Genomic DNA, 17,089 nt, shown 5'->3' on the forward strand with positions numbered 1-17,089 from the left:
GTCTCCCCAGTGGCGATGTTTACACATCGCGCCAGATACTCATTGGAGGCTGAGTCCCAAAACCGGTTCAGATAACGGGCATTGGTTTTGGCCGTGAGCGGGAATCAAACTCGGGTGGCCGATTTCGTAGTTCAGCGCACTAACCACTACACTACCGCTCCCAACAGCACCAACAATCGCACACAATCAATTCCTAAATTATGAAACGAGAAGTATTATTCACCAAATTGTTGGTTTCGCGCGCGTGCGTGCGCGTGCGTGTGTGACTTCGTCCTCTGCGGCGTGGAATTAAACTCGTTTAATAACGCGGGGAATGGATGCGCAGAGTGCTGCCGAGGACAGCTGGCCAATTACTTGGTGGGCAGTCTTTAATTAACCTTGAGGAAGAGGGCAAGACAGATTGGTGGACAATTTTCTGAAGTATGCCATCTAAATCAAAAGGACACCCGTGCAACCTTAAAGCAACTGCGCTGCCCCCCCCTCCCTCTCGCCCCCCCCCCTCTTTTTGTTGTTACAACTCCTGATGAGAGCGACTGTTTATCACATGTTGTGTCGGCTCGTTAGCACGTGGAGAACTGCCTTCACGGTTCGATTCCCCTACCTTAGTTAACATTTGTTTCGTGTGCGCGTTGCTTCACAGCATCACGGAAGGAATAGCGGTGGGGGGGGGGGTTGAGGGTCGTCAGCGGCCGCGATACACGCAGTGTGACCCAGCGCTTTGGAGGCGAAGGTTGGTGGATCACGGAGAGATTTGTGAATACTCCCGAGGTGGCCAGGAGATGACGGGAGAGCGAGGTGGGTGCGTGAGGGCGCTGCGTGCGGACCTTTGAGTGATGTCCCCTCGTGTTCGTGGTGGGGTTGTATCCGGGCACTCATGGGTTTCTTCCCTACTGGGGCGCAAAGCACGAATAATAATTATTATTGTTAAGAAACTGGCCAAATGTCCTCACGAAGCAGAACCATCCTGAAAACGAGTCTTGAGACTCGGCGAGGCGATCTGCAAGAACACAGACAAATCAATATTTCTCAGATAGCCGCTCCTCAGATGAGCTATGCTGATGATGATGATACTAATAATAACGATTCGTATGTATTTATTATACGACGAGTATGTGTCCGCCCGCATCTACTCGCTACCACGATTAACGAGCGCATCAAACCGTTGCGGAACAAAAAATAAAATAGCATTTTTTTTTATTTTGCCAGAATTTTATGAGCTTCATGCTGCCGAGTCAATTATGCATGCTTTACAAGACATGAAATGGCCATTACGGAGCTTTGGGACGGCGTGGTTAACAGCCGGCTATAAATTACAAATATTCTCCGAATCAACAATTACCTGGTAAACAAAGTTTAATTAAATTCTACAACCCTGTCGTTTATCGCGCTTTGAAATGAAACGTTTGGGCGTGGATTGCACCACAGCCTGAAGCGTGGCGTGGTGTTTCTCTTTGGTGCCCCCCCCCGTGCCAGTGGGGAACCCGCTCTTTTTGTACATTCTGCTGGATTTCCATAATATTCTGGCGAAAAAAAATTGACGTGAAAATGAGCATGAATTTGAAAAGGTGGAAACAGTTTTAAATGAACCCCGTCACTCTTCTGTGTTCGTTGCGTCCACCATCGTCGGAGTCGCCGTCGATAAAAACGTCTTCAAATCGCTGTTTCCGCCGTTTCGGTGGCAACGGCAACCACTAGCAAGAGCGTTATCGTTGGGGTGGAGAGTAGCCCAGCCAGCAGCCAGCCAGGAAACTCGAGGCATAAATTATTGTTTAATAGTATCCTCTGTCGGCAAGGAATTGCACTCGTCCGAGCGAACCTCCGCGCAGGAGATGGAGCGATGGAATCCGATCGTGTGCAGGTACCGTGGAGTATTGCATCACAGGGTCTCGAGAGACGGCGGCTGTTTGGAGAGGTCTGCACGCAGCGGCGGATTCACCGTGGCGAATGGTGATGTATTTATGTATGTTTTACTTCTTTCGCACCGTACGTAGCTAATGGTGATGAAGAGGAAGAGCATGATGGATTTTTCGGAAAAGCATCGTATCAATGAAGGGCAGCAACGCACTGAGTTTACATCACGCTATTGTGCGTTTTTTTTGCGTTAAACAAGGCCCTGTATTGTAGATGGAGTGCTGTTGCCTCCAACATAATCGAAACCCAATAGCAGCAGCAGTTTAGCAAGCCCTGCTGATGATGCCCTGAAGGTTGAAATTACCGCAGAGTTTGCTTGTTCAAGTAAATGTTGCTGGGTGCATTGGTCTGGGAAGCCGATGGGTCGATAGAATAAAGTACGTTTAAGTTGTCAATTTAATTATTTTACGAATTATTTACGTGCCATTATTGTTACAACGTATTTTGAAAAGGCATGTACAGCAGGTTCGCTAAACAAGTGAGGGCATTTAAAGTGCCCCAATGGAAAGCGCAGAGCGTATACATCGGGTAGTTATTGAAAGCGGATCAGGATTAAAATTATTACAAAATGAGGACGACACTTGCACAGAGTTTTTTTTTGGGATTACGCAAACTGAGAGTGAAAAGCAACAATCAGTATGCCTACAGGAGGGCTTTGTTTTAGCCAGTGCACAACATAACCTGCTCTGGGCTGGCCATCACTGCAAACGAGCTGCTTGGCTCAATGGGCCTTGCCAGCTGAAATAATGTCTGAGTCTATAACGTGGAATCAGAAACATGTACGGTGACAAAGAACACGTGACGGGCTGAAAGGGTACACAAATAAGCGTGGCGAGACGCGTGCTTTGAAGTGCACAGAGAGACGGAAGGAGGCACTCGTGGATCCGAGAAGAAGATGGATACAAAATAGAGACATCGTCTGAACTGTTACGAAAATGCAGTGGCATCGAACAGTAGAGAGAGACATCGCTTGAGAGTGAAACGACGGCGAAGGTCAATGAGGAATTACGCCCCAGAGGATGTCCACCGTCGAGATGGAGCGATTCCTGGGGGGGTGCCTTCATCCAGCAGTGGATAGACGATGGCTGATGATGATGCCAAAATAATACAGGTGAGCGTTGGTGCATTGCTTAGCACTGTGCGCTACGAACCCACTTAAGTTGGTTTCCCGTCCATGTCCAACATCAGCAGCGAGTCATATCTGAGCGGGTCCTGGTAACGACTCCCAATATATTCAATAACAACGACAAAGACCCCCCCCCCCCCGTATGGCCTTTAACAAACTATTGGGGCAGGTGCTGTTAGAGAGAAGTAGGAGGGTCGCCGCGATGGCGAGATATTAATTCCATCGCCTTGTATGCAGGAGGTCGTGGGTTCGATCCCAACCCTCACGCCAGTATATTTGGAGTTTGCATATTCTCCCCGTGGTCGCGTCCGTTTTTCTCCGGGTCCTCTGGGTTTTTCCCTCCGCAATTCGAATCGACATCACGCGAGTCTTTGGCTGCTCTACATTTCCACACGATAAGCCGCTTGTGGCCAGGTCGCTTCTGAAAAAGAGCCATACAGTATCGCACGGTGGGCCTTAACGTGCTAAAATACAAATACAAGCCTCAGTTTTAATAATCGGTAGCGTCCCGTGCTGCGGGCGGAATGCGCGAACGTTGGCGCTGGGCGGCGTGTGGGGATGCCCATGGCGGGATTCCCGTGAATATCACGGCGCTATTTCTCGAGGCATCAATCCGGCGCGGCGGACAGCGCGGATGGAGCCCCCGGGCGACTCCATTCCACCCTCACCTCCACATCCCCACCGACCCCCTCCACGTCTCCACCCCCCCCCACCCCCCCCCCCCCCCCCCTGGGTGAGCATTGCCTAGGAGACGCGGCGGACACCTTTACGGCCCTGCCAAGGGGCGCGGCAGGAATAAAATACGGAGCAAAGTGGCCGAGGCGAGGAGGGAGGAGGGAGGGAGGAGGAGGAGACGTGAGCGAGCATTCCACCTGGGTTGCCAAGAAGAGCCACGGACGCACGAACACGCGAAAAGATGAACATCCCCTCCCACCGTGGAGCCTTACGCAGCGGGTGTCGACAGCAGCAGCGGGTGCTGCTAGCGAGCGTCTATCGTGAAGGCCATGGAGGTGTGTCTAGAACCCATGACCAGCCGCTTTTGTCTCCCCAATGCTGAAGTTTACACACCGCAGCAGGTACGAGTTTAAGGCTAGGTCGACATAGGAGAGAGGACCAGGACCGGTTCAGATATTCGCCACTGATGTTGGCCGTGAGCGGGAATCAAACCTCGGGTTCGCTGGGACTCGGGCGGGGTTCGTCAGTCCAGAGCACGTGGCACTGCGCCACTCCTCCCGGTTTCCGAACTCGCACGCACAAAGACAAAGGTCCCCCGTGTAGCCTTACCAGACTGTTGGGGGAAAGTGCTGTTGGCGAGCACCTATGAAGGTCGACACAGCACACCAGCGGGTGAGTGACCAATACCACCCCCCGGCCGCCTTTGTCTCCCGAGTGGCGATGTTTGCACGCCGCACCAGGTACTGATTCGAGGCTGAGCCGACCTAGGGGAGGCCCCAGCACCGGTTCGGATAATCGTCGCTGATGGTGTCGGTGGCCGTGAGCGGGGGAATGGAATTGTTGCCGCAGGGGTTCGCAACGCGGCGCGCTAACCGCTCAGCCACCGCCACCGCTCGACGAACACGCGCACGACCACGCGCACGCACTCTTCCCGATGTCTGCTGTGGAAAAGGGATGGAGGCTGCAAATCTGAATGAAAGCGCAGCGCATTAAACGCCGCTGCCGCCGCCTTGATGAGACGTTTAGGCGCATTTAATGCAGTCGCGGACGCACAATCAGCGAGCTGCCGCCCCCCCCATCTCCTCCTCCTCCGCCAGCCGCTCTCGTCGCGACACCGCGCGGGGCAGCCTTGTCCTGTTTACCCCTCCGCGCTCACGCAGCACGCGTTCTTCACTAATGCTCAACGAAAACGCCACCCCGCGTGTGTCTGTGTGTGTGTGTGTCTGTGTGTGTATATATAGGGAGCGGTAGTGCAGCGGTTAGCGCGCTGCGCTACGAACCGGGCGACCCGAGATCGATTCCCGCTCACAGCCAAAATCAGCGACGATTATCTGAACCGGTCCTGTGCCTCCCCTAGGTCGACTCAGCCACAAATGAGTACCTGGTGCGGTGTGTAGTAAGCACTGGGGATACAAAGGCGGCCGGGCGTGGTGTTGGCCACCCATCCCCTCGTGTGCCGTGCCGGCCTTCATAGGTGCTCGCTAACAGCACTTGCCCCAACAGTCTGTTAAGGCTAGACGGGGGATCTTTGTCTTTTGTGTGTCGCACGTGGCGCTGTAGTGGGCAGCGGTAGTGTAGTGGTTAGTTGTCCTTCGAAACCACGCGACCCAAGTTCGATTCGCGCTCACACCAGCGACGATTATCCACACCTGTCCTGGACCTTCCCGAGGTCGACTCAGCCTAAAATGAGTACCTGGTGCGGTGTGTAAACATCGCCACTGGGGAGATAAAGGCGTCCGGGCGTGGTGCTGGCCACCCACCCCCTCGTGTGACGTTTCGGCCTTCATAGAGGTGCTACTCGCTAACAGCACTTGCCCCGACAGGCTGTGAATGCTACAGGGGGGATCTTTGTCTTTGTAACAGGCAGAATGATTACAATTAAAATATATGCACGAAATGTATTTATTTACCGAAATAAACTAAATGTTTCAGGTTTTAAGTTTAGTGCCTGGTGCCTGAAAGTTTAATGAGATCTGGCTCGTATTTAATTTGTCTCCGAATTGCAGTATCATCAACGGTGGAGTGATGGCGGAATGTTGCAGGGACCTGGTGGATTATTGCAGGAATCTGGTGGAGTGTTGGATCGCATGACCATGAAGACGGTTTTGTGGAAGAGGTCTTCATTCAGCAGTGAATAGATCATGGTTGACGATGGCGATGACGACGATGACGATGGACGAAATATCAGGGTCAATTTTCTAACTCCAACATAATGAACACAATTAAACAACGTGCAGATCCTCCAGACAAAAATGCCTTCCACGCCAATGTTTTGCACGGCGTTTGTCAATCATCGAATCCGAGTCTCGGCATCAGCCTGTGACCACCTATCCGATGTCATAGGCAAGAGCCATTCTCTAATACAATCGCGCCGTGCGATGCAGAACAGCAAAATAGAACAAAATATGAACACACGAAACATGGAATCATTTGTTTGTATTCTTACTATTCACAGAAAAACATTCGCTTATACTGGTACAATAAAACCGCGTGCTAGCGGCTATCAGTTTTAATATATTTTCCGACAGCACTCTCGCAGACACACACACATATATATACTGTGTATGCAGTGCATTGAAAAACTATTGCAATAAGCGCGTATTACCCATTAACGGCGGTCGAGTCTTCTTTATTAGGCCATGGAATTTCAGTCAAACTGTGCTTATAATTGGTCAATTCTTTCTGGAATTCTACTTGCCCCAGGGAAGATGATACTGGGAGTAGTCGGAGCTGTGGGTGTGCTGCTCTTGGCTCTTAGCTTCATGGTGAAGATTTGTGAGACCCGGCTTCCCAGTGAGACCCGGCTTCCCAGTGTGCCCGACAAAGACAAAGATCCCCCGTATAGCCTTCAACCGACGTTTGGAGCAAGTGCCGTTAGCGAGCACCTATGAAGGCCGGCGTGGCACACGAGGGAGTGGGTGACCAGCATCACGCACGGCCGCCTTTGTCTCCATAGTGACGATGTTTACACACAGCAATATGTACTCATTTGAGGCCGAATCGACCTAGAGGAGGCCCATGGCCGGTTCAGATAATCGTCACTGGTGTTGGTCGTCAGCGGGAATCGAACTTGGGTCGCCGGGTTCGTAGTGCAGCGTAGCGCTAACCACTACACACAAACACGCTAGTTTTACCCTGAATTAAACCTCGGTTGTGCAGAGGACACCGGGTCTATATGTAATGATCGGGCATGATCATCGTCTTCTTTTCGTGCACTCCGTCTCCAAGGACGATGATCTTTCTTGCATCCGGAGTCAGTCATGCCTCGTGGTCTCACGTGCTTGTTGTGTTTGTTTCCTGGGAGTTCGCGTGTGACGAGCAAGACCGGCGTTTTAACGACACACCTTTCGGCATAAATCACATGCACAGCGGGATGAGATTAACCTCTTGAGATTCAGATGCACTGGTCGACACTGTGACCACTTATAGCCAACGTCTCCTGGCTTGTAGTTGCTCCGTGTCTTCATGACGCTGGCTCTCGAGCAGCCGAATAGCTTCAGCCCAAGGTTGTGCGTCATTACTGTCTGTTTATTGGAGAAATTTCCCCAACGAATCGACAGGAATTCCAAATCTTCTCAAGTTTGAGTGAAGTACATCCTTAAAGTGCAAGCGCTGACCTCCTCTATGCAGTGCCGATTATCCCAGTAGCACAAGTAGCTACATATGCTACGGGCCCCGCACATTCAAGGGCCCCGCACTAAATGCTTTCAAGCTATCAATTCCGGTTCAGTGACTCCGTACTTTCTCTATCACTATAGTACTATACCACCTTCAACTTTTATGAACGACTGGGTGTTTAAGGTTAGCGAGTGTCAGTTCAACGAGGGAACACTGTATAGCAAATGAAAGAATACAATTAATTTACTGTGCAAGTAAATTTATTTTTTTATATTAATGTTTTTGTTTTATATTTAGGGACCTTTATAACATATGCTACAGGCCTCACACTAGCTTAATCCGGCACTGCCTCTGTGATCAAGTCCCTGCTGAAGGAAGACCTCTGCCCCACGAAACGTCGCCATCTCTCACCGTCTGACGAAGCGGCGATCCATCTCTCAAACGCCTGCACACGATCCAATTGCGTCGCTCCATCTCTCGCAGCGGACAGTGTTCCCTCGTTGAACTGAGACACTGCGAATCTCATCACGGGGTCCAGCGGCAGACGTTGAGTGCAGTAATCGCAATTGATAAGGAGAGACCACTTGAAAGCAAGGCCGTAATGATATATTGCAATAAAATAGATTTCTGTTTATATGATTGTGGTTATGGTTGTACTTTATTAATCCCTAATCTCTGCCATTACATACAATTAATCAAGAAAAGGTAAAAAAGAAAAAACAGAGCAATGTAATACAATACACTATTATACATTATTGTAAAAAGTAAAGAAAAAGTCCATCGCATGTGTTAGTGAATTATTTTATATTTTAGGCAGGAAATTCTTTTCAAATTTAGATTTTTTTTTTTTCTGGGTGGAGGGGACCCCCAGACCCCCTGGAAGATTTGGTCCCCCCCACAATGTTGACTCCATGGCTACGGCCTTGCTTGAAATCCTCGTTTTTATCTACGAAGTTGGTGAAACAGACTTCTGTCTGTGTATTTATTTTTGATTATTGAATTACCTTTTCTCTCCTTGACGGTCACTGCGATGTATGTGTGTTGAACTTCTTTCGCGCCGTACGTAGCCAACCGTGCTAATTGGAGGTGCGGTGGAAGGACGACAAAAATAAACACAAAAAAGCAGCCCTAAAGAAATTTGTTTTCAGATATTGCATATGTTTGCTGATCCCCCTTTATGTTTTCTTCAGTCTTTCTTTTCAATTCATAATACGCGTTTTGGGTTAGATCGCGTTATTTATAAATGTGTCGTAACCCTCCACCACCCGACACGGCCAATCAGTAAAAAAGTGTCACGTTGACAAAAGACAAATAGTTCACTACTTTAGCCCACCGGTGTGTTGAAGAGTGAATCCACGACATTTACAGTTTTTTTTACTGATTGGCCGTGTCGGGTGGTGGAGGGTTGCGACACATTTATAAATAACGCGATCTAACCCAAAACGCGTATTATGAACAATATTGGTCGCGAAAGCCTACATGTTAAACTTACTTTTCAATGTCCACGTGTTTTAGTCCTACACCCATAGGCAGGTAAATAGCACTGATTTATACAAGTCTCTGGGCGCATTGCTTTTTGCGTTGCTTTAACGAGAGCACTCCAACCTGCTCTCGTCCGATTATTTTTGACGTAAACATTTTCATCTCGATCCGCCTGCAACAACTGCCCTGGGTATGTGCAGGACGCGTTCGCGGCTTTAACTCGAGCTCTCTGGCCTATCTGTGTATGTGCTGTGCAGAAGGGCCCTTGCCCGAAACGTCGCCGATTATATGTATTTCAAGGCCACGATGTTGAGTCGACGAGCATGTTTATGTTGTTGTTGTTCATTTTTTTTGGCACGCGCGTCGATTGCCAGCGCAACATGAACCAAATTTGATTTGAAGCTTTCGTGACTGCAGGAATTACTCTTTGCTTCTTTCGGTAAAGTCACGTAGAAGGAAAATAAATTCAATCATAGAGTACGACGTTTCGATTGCAACACAAGCAACCGTCATCAGGTAGAACTAAACATTTTAATATAAAAATTTCTACGTGACTTTACCGACAGAACCAAAGAGTAATTAACCAAATTGTTTACTTTCTCAAGGGCCAATATCACGTCGAGCTCTTGCGAGCCATACGTTCCTCTGCCTCTGGGTGCAACGCCGAGGCGACAGTCGAAATGCAAACCAATGAAACACACTTCATCCCAGCGTTGTTTCAATGCGCATAGCAACCGTATAGGTTTCCCTGTCTTGCTCCCACACGTTAAGCTTTATGTACGTATGTTGAACTTCTTTCGCACCGTACGTAATCAAACGTGCGAATCGAATGTGCGGCGGAAGGACAACTAAATGAACACAAACAGAAGTTTGCACGCACACACACATGTTTGCATTGTTGTTTTCGATTTGCGTGCATTCATGTCGCTGTTAGACTAAAATATGGAGATCACTTGCACCCATAAGCTAACTTGTTCTAGCGCTTCATGCTCTCAAATAATATTTGCGATGTTATTTTGTTTTGTTTGTTCGCGTGTATTTAGTTTTAGACCGCGAAATATCTCGTTCAGTAGTTGTGCAGTATTCCTGAAGCGCTCTGTACCCGTTCTCTGCAAAATTGACGCTAATTGTTTGGTCTGTTGTTGTTGTTGCTGCTGCTGCTGCCGCTGCCGCTATGCTCACGCAGCACCACGGGCAACTGGCTAAACGGGATCATCATCCGCGCAACAAATGAAAATGAATCCAAACTGCTGGTTGGTTTAAACTTTAAAGAAAAATGTTTATCCCGTGGAACGATATCGCCACCTGCTGGTATTGCGTCTCACTCACAGCGGCGTGGTGATGGGCTGCCTGCAGTTAGAGCGTCTCAACAGCAGAGGGCGACACAGATGCAGGGCCCAACAACAACCAACTCGGTCACTCTTCTTGGTTCTTTCGGTAAAGTCACGTAGAATGGAAATAATAAAATAATGAAAATAAAACATAATAAAATAATTCTCACGACGTTTCGGCCACAACGCAAGCAGCCGTCCTCAGGTGGAGAACAGGTCTGTCGAGAAGACAGAGTCTGCGTTGTGGCCGAAACATCGTGAGAATTATTTTATTATATTCTTAGGTTTTTTCGGTAAAGTCACGTAGGTAAAACATTAAAATTAATAAAAGTAAAATAAAATAAAAATCACGACGTTTCGGAGGCAACACAAGCTTCCGTCTTCAGGTGGAACCGTCACAGCCACGACAGCTGTATCAAGCTTGTGTTGCCTCCGAAACGTCGTGATTTTTATTTTATTTTACTTTTATTAATTTTAATGTTTTACCTACGTGACTTTACCGGAAAACCCCTAAGAATATGAATCCTTGCAGTCACGAAAGCTTCAAATCTAGAATTATTTTATTATGTTTTATTTTTATTATTTTATTATTTCCATTCTACGTAAGAACCAAGATAGATGAATCCCTGCAGTCACGAAAGCTTTTAATCTAAATTTAACTCGGTCACTGTTGTACTCGTAATCTTTCACGACCAATATTATTCATTATCATCATGAAAAAAAAATTACTCTCCAACACACCGGTGTGCTGAAGTAGGAACTAATTGCCGCCTTTTGTTTACGTGACAAACATTACCAATGTACTGTGTCGGGTGGTGGTGAGTCCACGACACATCTGTATTTACGCGATCTAACCCAAAAAATGTATCATAACATTCATCATCAATACCGTCAGCAGCAGCAGTAGCCATGATCGATCTACTGCTGGATGGAGGCTTTCCCCGAGCCGTCCATTTCTCGGTGACGATCGCTTGTGTTGTGATCGATTCGTCGTAGTTTTTTGTTAATTTTATTTTTTATAAATTATAAATTTGAACCCATCTACGTGACTTTACCGATATGCCCAAAGAATATGAATTCCCGCCGTCACGAAAGCTTTAAGTCAAGATCCGTCCATATCCCTCACGATCCTGTGACGTTGTAATAATGATAATAATTCGCCGAACAACGAGCTGATGTTGACGCAAGCAAGGACAATGTCACATACTCCGGATTGTAAGACGCTTTGGAAAGGAAGACGCTCCCCAAACTTGTGCCCGGTGTCAATAAAGTTACACAAATCTGGGAACACGCACACACACATACCTACCGGATTATAAGACGCGCCTTTGCTTGGACATGCAAGGGGGAAAAGTGCGTCTTATATCCGGAGTGTACGGCAATACATACCCAAGTTTATTTTCGGACAGCAAAGGTGAGATGTTGTCCTCCGATCATGCACTGCACGTAATCTTACATCGCCGCACAAAGCCTCTACAGAGGCTATTAAACGTCTTAATAAACTCGACGTTCACACGTGGAACGTTGCAATCTGCATCTTGCCGTGCGAAACAAGAAGGTGATATAGTGCATACAGCCTTGTTTTAGTTTAGACCACGCACTGCAATGTTTAAAGACAAATAACGATTCTTGAATTCATCTTCTTGAATTATAATCGGCAGGGCCGGGTGAGTGGCTCAACTCGCATTTAGTCGATGCGAATTGCGACCATTGAGGTGGTCGCTCATATCCAGCGGCGGGCATTACACTTTCCAACAACGTGTGTACTTGCCCACAGAATGGCACATATTTTATCGACCCTGAAGTGATGATGGGCTAAGTCAACCCCAGCCAGGATTTGAACTCGGAACCTTCCGATTGCGGGCTGCTTGCTCGGCCGCTGAGCGATCCGGCTGGATGCGATGTATTCGCATTTATATTTCTAGTTCATTTACCTCTCCTATAAATCGTGTTTTTTAGTTTGTTTGTTGTTGTAACCTTATTACCCACCCCTACTGATGGCCTAACTGATGGCCTTAATCCAAGTTATCTTGTGGTTGTTGTTGTTTGACTTGCATCCCACTGGGATATTTGCACAGGGCTGGTGTACGGTGATTTTTCTGCAATATTTTGCCTTCTTTTCTTGGATTTTATGTTTGCACATAGTCACTTTAAGGTGTTTTCTTGTTCATGTTTTTTTGTTTGTTGCGGTTGCACCTGATTCAAGAGCCGAATGGCTCACAGGGCTATACCTAAAAAATGAAAATGAAATTAACTTTACTGGTCAACTGTGAAAAGAGCGCTTTATAGCTCATCGGATTCGTTTTCCAGGATAAATAAATGTTCCGAGTCTGATTCCGATTCAGTGGGCCGTTCACTTTGACGTCGCACTGTCATGTTGGGTGTCTGCCTTCATTCGTACGAGGTCGGATTCGCCTGAGCCCCGTCCGTTTTCAAGCAGGGGGCAAATCCACGATGTGTCCGTATCGGCCAGGAGGCGTCACCATTGCACCACTGAGGCTGACTTACGCAATAAATTGAAAAATGGGCTATTTTTGATGAACAGTGGAAACTGACGGAGTCATCCAAGCTCGCAAAGTAACGCATTGATAAAAAAAAACATAAATAGGGAGATAAATTCAAGAAACCGATATTGAAGATAGAAACAGCTACACCAATATGACATTTTCGATTCGTAACGCGACACGGTTGTTCTGTTGCTGGGTTACATTTGCTTCGTTGCTGTACTTTATTTTCATTGCTTTCCTGTTATCATTCTGGCCACCACAGGTCACTCTTGCAAATGAGACTATGCTGGTCTCTTGACTTCTCACCTGGTTCAACAAAACAGTCTCTTCACTTGAACTGCGATAGACAGAGTCGACGGGAGACACGGGAGGGGTGAGACAAGGGGAACTCATTCTCGGCAACGGAATTGAATGTGACACTCAGTGGCATTTTAGCAAAAAAACTAGATTGGACAAAGACATATATACAAAATGGTGAACGTATTAAGCATCGTAGATTCATCTTCTTGATTCTTTAGGTAAAGTCACGTAGAAGGGAAATAATAAAATAATAAAAAATTATAAAATAAATATTATGTTTTATTTATTTATTTCCCTTCTACGTGACTTTACCGAAAGAACCAAGAAGATGAATCCCTGCAGTCACGAAAGCTTTAAATCGAAAAATTCATCGTAGATTCACTGATGGCATGGCCATTAAACAACCAGTGGCAAATTAACTCTCATAGCCAATACTCCAAGCACTCTGTGTGATCCACTTTGGGTGGATATCATTGGGGCTCCGCGATCCACCATCAATTACTCATCGGATTCCCCCCAGTATAACTACACATTCTAATTCTGTAATGCACACTCGACATAAAGTACTCGCGCCATCTATTGGAAGATGTTCGTATTATTTTTCAATCTCGGACGCTTTCGTCGAGGATTTTAATTTACCATGAGCTGTAACGAAAATCGTTGCTTGCCTGCGTTCGAGTTTGTTCCGCTTTGCCCCGAGATCCACGATACAATCGTCTTGCGATCATCCGCCGGTGGATTGTGGTCCACGTGTCGTCCACCACCGACACGACACGAAACGAATTGAATACTTGCACACAGAAGGCTGCAAAGTGGGGCCAAAGATGACTGCAATAGAAGCATGAGTTGCGTACAACAAGTTTGCCTCGCGAAAAGGAAGTAACCCTCGGAGGGATGCAAGCAACAACGACAAAAACACATTGTGCATATCTACTGCCGTTACGGAACGCAGACCGGAGTCAACACGATCAAATGAAGACGCGGCGGTAGGGCGGGAGAGAGCCCTTTTTTAAATCCTTTATATTAAGTTCACTTGCTTGCTTGCTTACGACTGTGCAAATCTTTCGGTCGTTTTTTAACCCACTTCCACTGAACCAATTGAGCTGACATTTTGCACACAGACTCGTTGTGCGTGACAATGTATTTTCGTGAAATTTTTTTCTCCAAAATGTTACACTTTTTAGGGAAAAAATAAAATATATTTTATTACCAATTGCTTAATGGTGGCAGCCATTCATCTGACCCATAGGTGGCAGCCATCTCAAGCCAGAGGACGAGAGTACTCTAGCCGCCACGCATATAAAGGATTTATAGTGAAAAACTTTGTTTTTACGGGTTAATTTTTCTCAAGTTGCAATGCAATAACGAAAATCTGTTCAAAGTAATGCTCCTGCCGGGGAATGTTTTCGATTGGTGCATGTTTGCCTCCCGTGACGCGTGGGATTGATAGCGTGGGCCTTGACCAAGAGGCAAGGAGTGGTGCGTGCGCACTGGCAATTCATCACACTGGCAGAGATGAACACGCGACATTGGACAAGAAATGCAAGTGGGAGACATCGTAGCGACTTAAAAAAAAAAGTGGTTCTTGAGCAGGATACATCGTAATAGGGAATGATGACCGCTGAGCAAGACGGTTGAGACAATGGCAGCCAAAGGAGAGAGCACATTCAAGAAAGTAAACTATTTAAATTTTACCAATATGTATGTATGTATGTTGAACTTTTTTCGCACCACACGTAGACAATCGTGCTAATCAGCAGTGCGGTTGAATGATGGGATCAGGTAAGGCCCACTGAGCTATAGTGTTCTTTATCAGAAGTGCCCTGGCCACAATCATAGCTCAACGAAGTGGCTTATCACATATACATTCATAGCAGCCGAAAACTCCAAACGCATGATTCTAAATGTTGAGGAAAAAACCGGAGGACCCGGAGAAAATTCCACGCGACTACGGGGAGAGAGACACGCAAACTCCAAATATACAGCAGCAGGCGTCAGGGTCGGGATCGAACCCTCAACCTCCTGCATACCAGGCGAGGTAGTTAACATCTCACAGAACCCACGACCTCCTGTAGACCAGGCGAGGTAGTTAACATCTCACAGAACCCACGACCTCCTGTAGACCAGGCGAGGTAGTTAACATCTCACAGAACCCACGACCTCCTGTCGACCAGGCGAAGTAGTTAACATCTCACAGAACCCACGACCTCCTGTAGACCAGGCGAGGTAGTTAACATCTCACAGAACCCACGACCTCCTGTAGACCAGGCGAGGTAGTTAACAACTCACAGAACCCACGACCTCCTGTAAACCAGGCGAGGTAGTTAACAACTCACAGAACCCACGACCTCCTGTAGACCAGGCGAGGTAGTTAACATCTCGCCACCGCGGCGCCCAGGCAGCGAGCAAGATGAGCATCGCGGAAAGGAAGGACGAAGAGCAGCGCAGGTGCAGGAGCGAGACTGATTGTGGCCTCGCAGCGCCGTCTCCGAGGCGACAACGGGCGTGGGGAGGCTTTCGTCCAGCTGATGATGACGTATTTTGACAATCAAATCAGCCAAACGTCATAACAGAGGACGGTCCAACTTTTCAACCAATGTCATTTCGTTTACTCTGCAACGACATCTCATAGCCTCAAGCAGCACACACTGACGAATCGCGTTCCCGCATCATCGCCCCGCTTTGCCGAGCGCTCCGTTTTCGGAGGGGGCCCTGCCTTTGGATGAATGTCGCATTTTGATTCCGCACACTCTGTCCCAGCTGCTAACGGATGCACCGCTGATTTCCCAGCACCGCTGTTTTCTTAACCCAAGTCTCCGCCATAGTAAATCGTGCTTGAAGACCCACGGCAGTTTTTTTCTTCCTCTTCTTCTACTGCTTCATATTTCTCTCAGCTGTGGAGGAGCCGTGTGTGGCATGAGCATTGCCGGCTCAATGACTTTGCTCAGAAGCCATCCGTCAGGACCTGTGTGACATCTGCGCTAAGTCGGCGCACGGGGGCTGCTCCACACCAAGACAGCCCCTCCCCCCCTTCTCCCCCCCCCTTCTCCCTCCCCCCCTCCCCCCTGCTCCATCGCTCCCCTCTTCTTTTCCTGGCCGACAGCCTAAACGCGTTGTGCTCGCAGAGCACAAACAAAGCCACGTCACTTCGTAATTACCGGCGCAGCGTTCGCCCTCGAGCCGCTGCTAATGAACAATGTGGGAGGAGAAAAAAAAACACGTTTCTCCAAGACTTTCTTCATTTTTTTCGCATGTTCCTTTAAATCCTTCTAGTCTTCTAACCCCCCCCCCCCCCCCAAATAAAGCATTTTCTAAGCGTGCTTTTTGCTGTCGTTCGCATCGTCGTGTTCGCTTCTATTCGTCTGTGCTTTTTCACTTTAGACTTTTCTGCAGCCCTTTTTTTCACGTCGCGTTTTTTTTTTTGTGTTCCTCTCTTTTCGTTTTTGTATAGACGCCCGGGATGTGAACCTCCCACGATTCCTATATTTCTTTGTGCGAAATCCCATTCCCTCGCCAGCCCAGCGTTTGCCCTGAGCGCCAGCGGCCCAGCGCTTGAAGTGCCCCTCCGAGAGACGCCAGTGAACTTGAGAGAGACGGGGTATGTGCGCTAAGCTGATTTCCAGTAGCCCGAGATATTTTTTGGGCCGGGAGGGCACCAACCAGAGACTCCAAATCATCGTATCGTTTAGCGCTCTGTCAGTCATCGCGAAACACTCCGCCGCTTTCTCGGCAACACATCGTTCTGTTCTTGGTAAGGAGTTTGTCTCCCTTGTGTTACCGACGTAAGTTATCAATTTATGGGTTCGCAAGTACTGCATCCAAGTCCCCTTTTTGTCGCAAAAATAACACACCTTCGGTTCGCACGGTTGGGTACGTACGGTGCGAAAGAAGTACAATATACATACATCGGTTGTAGTTTGGTATCAGTATCTGGCCTGTTGTCATTCTGCCGCATTGCTTTTGCTCCTCGGCGTCAATATTGTAGACATCACTTTGCCCTGCCATCCAGGGTCTCAAGACCGCGCATTCTACCTCTGCCTGTGATCGACTGCATCCCATCTTGAGATGCGGCATAATGTGGACGCTGTGTAAATTGTAATCATGCTTGCAGTTCACCTCCCTGCAGAGCAAGGAGCGCA

Source organism: Lampetra fluviatilis, chromosome 12 (assembly GCF_964198595.1).
Source record: "Lampetra fluviatilis chromosome 12, kcLamFluv1.1, whole genome shotgun sequence".
Lineage (NCBI taxonomy): Eukaryota > Metazoa > Chordata > Hyperoartia > Petromyzontiformes > Petromyzontidae > Lampetra > Lampetra fluviatilis.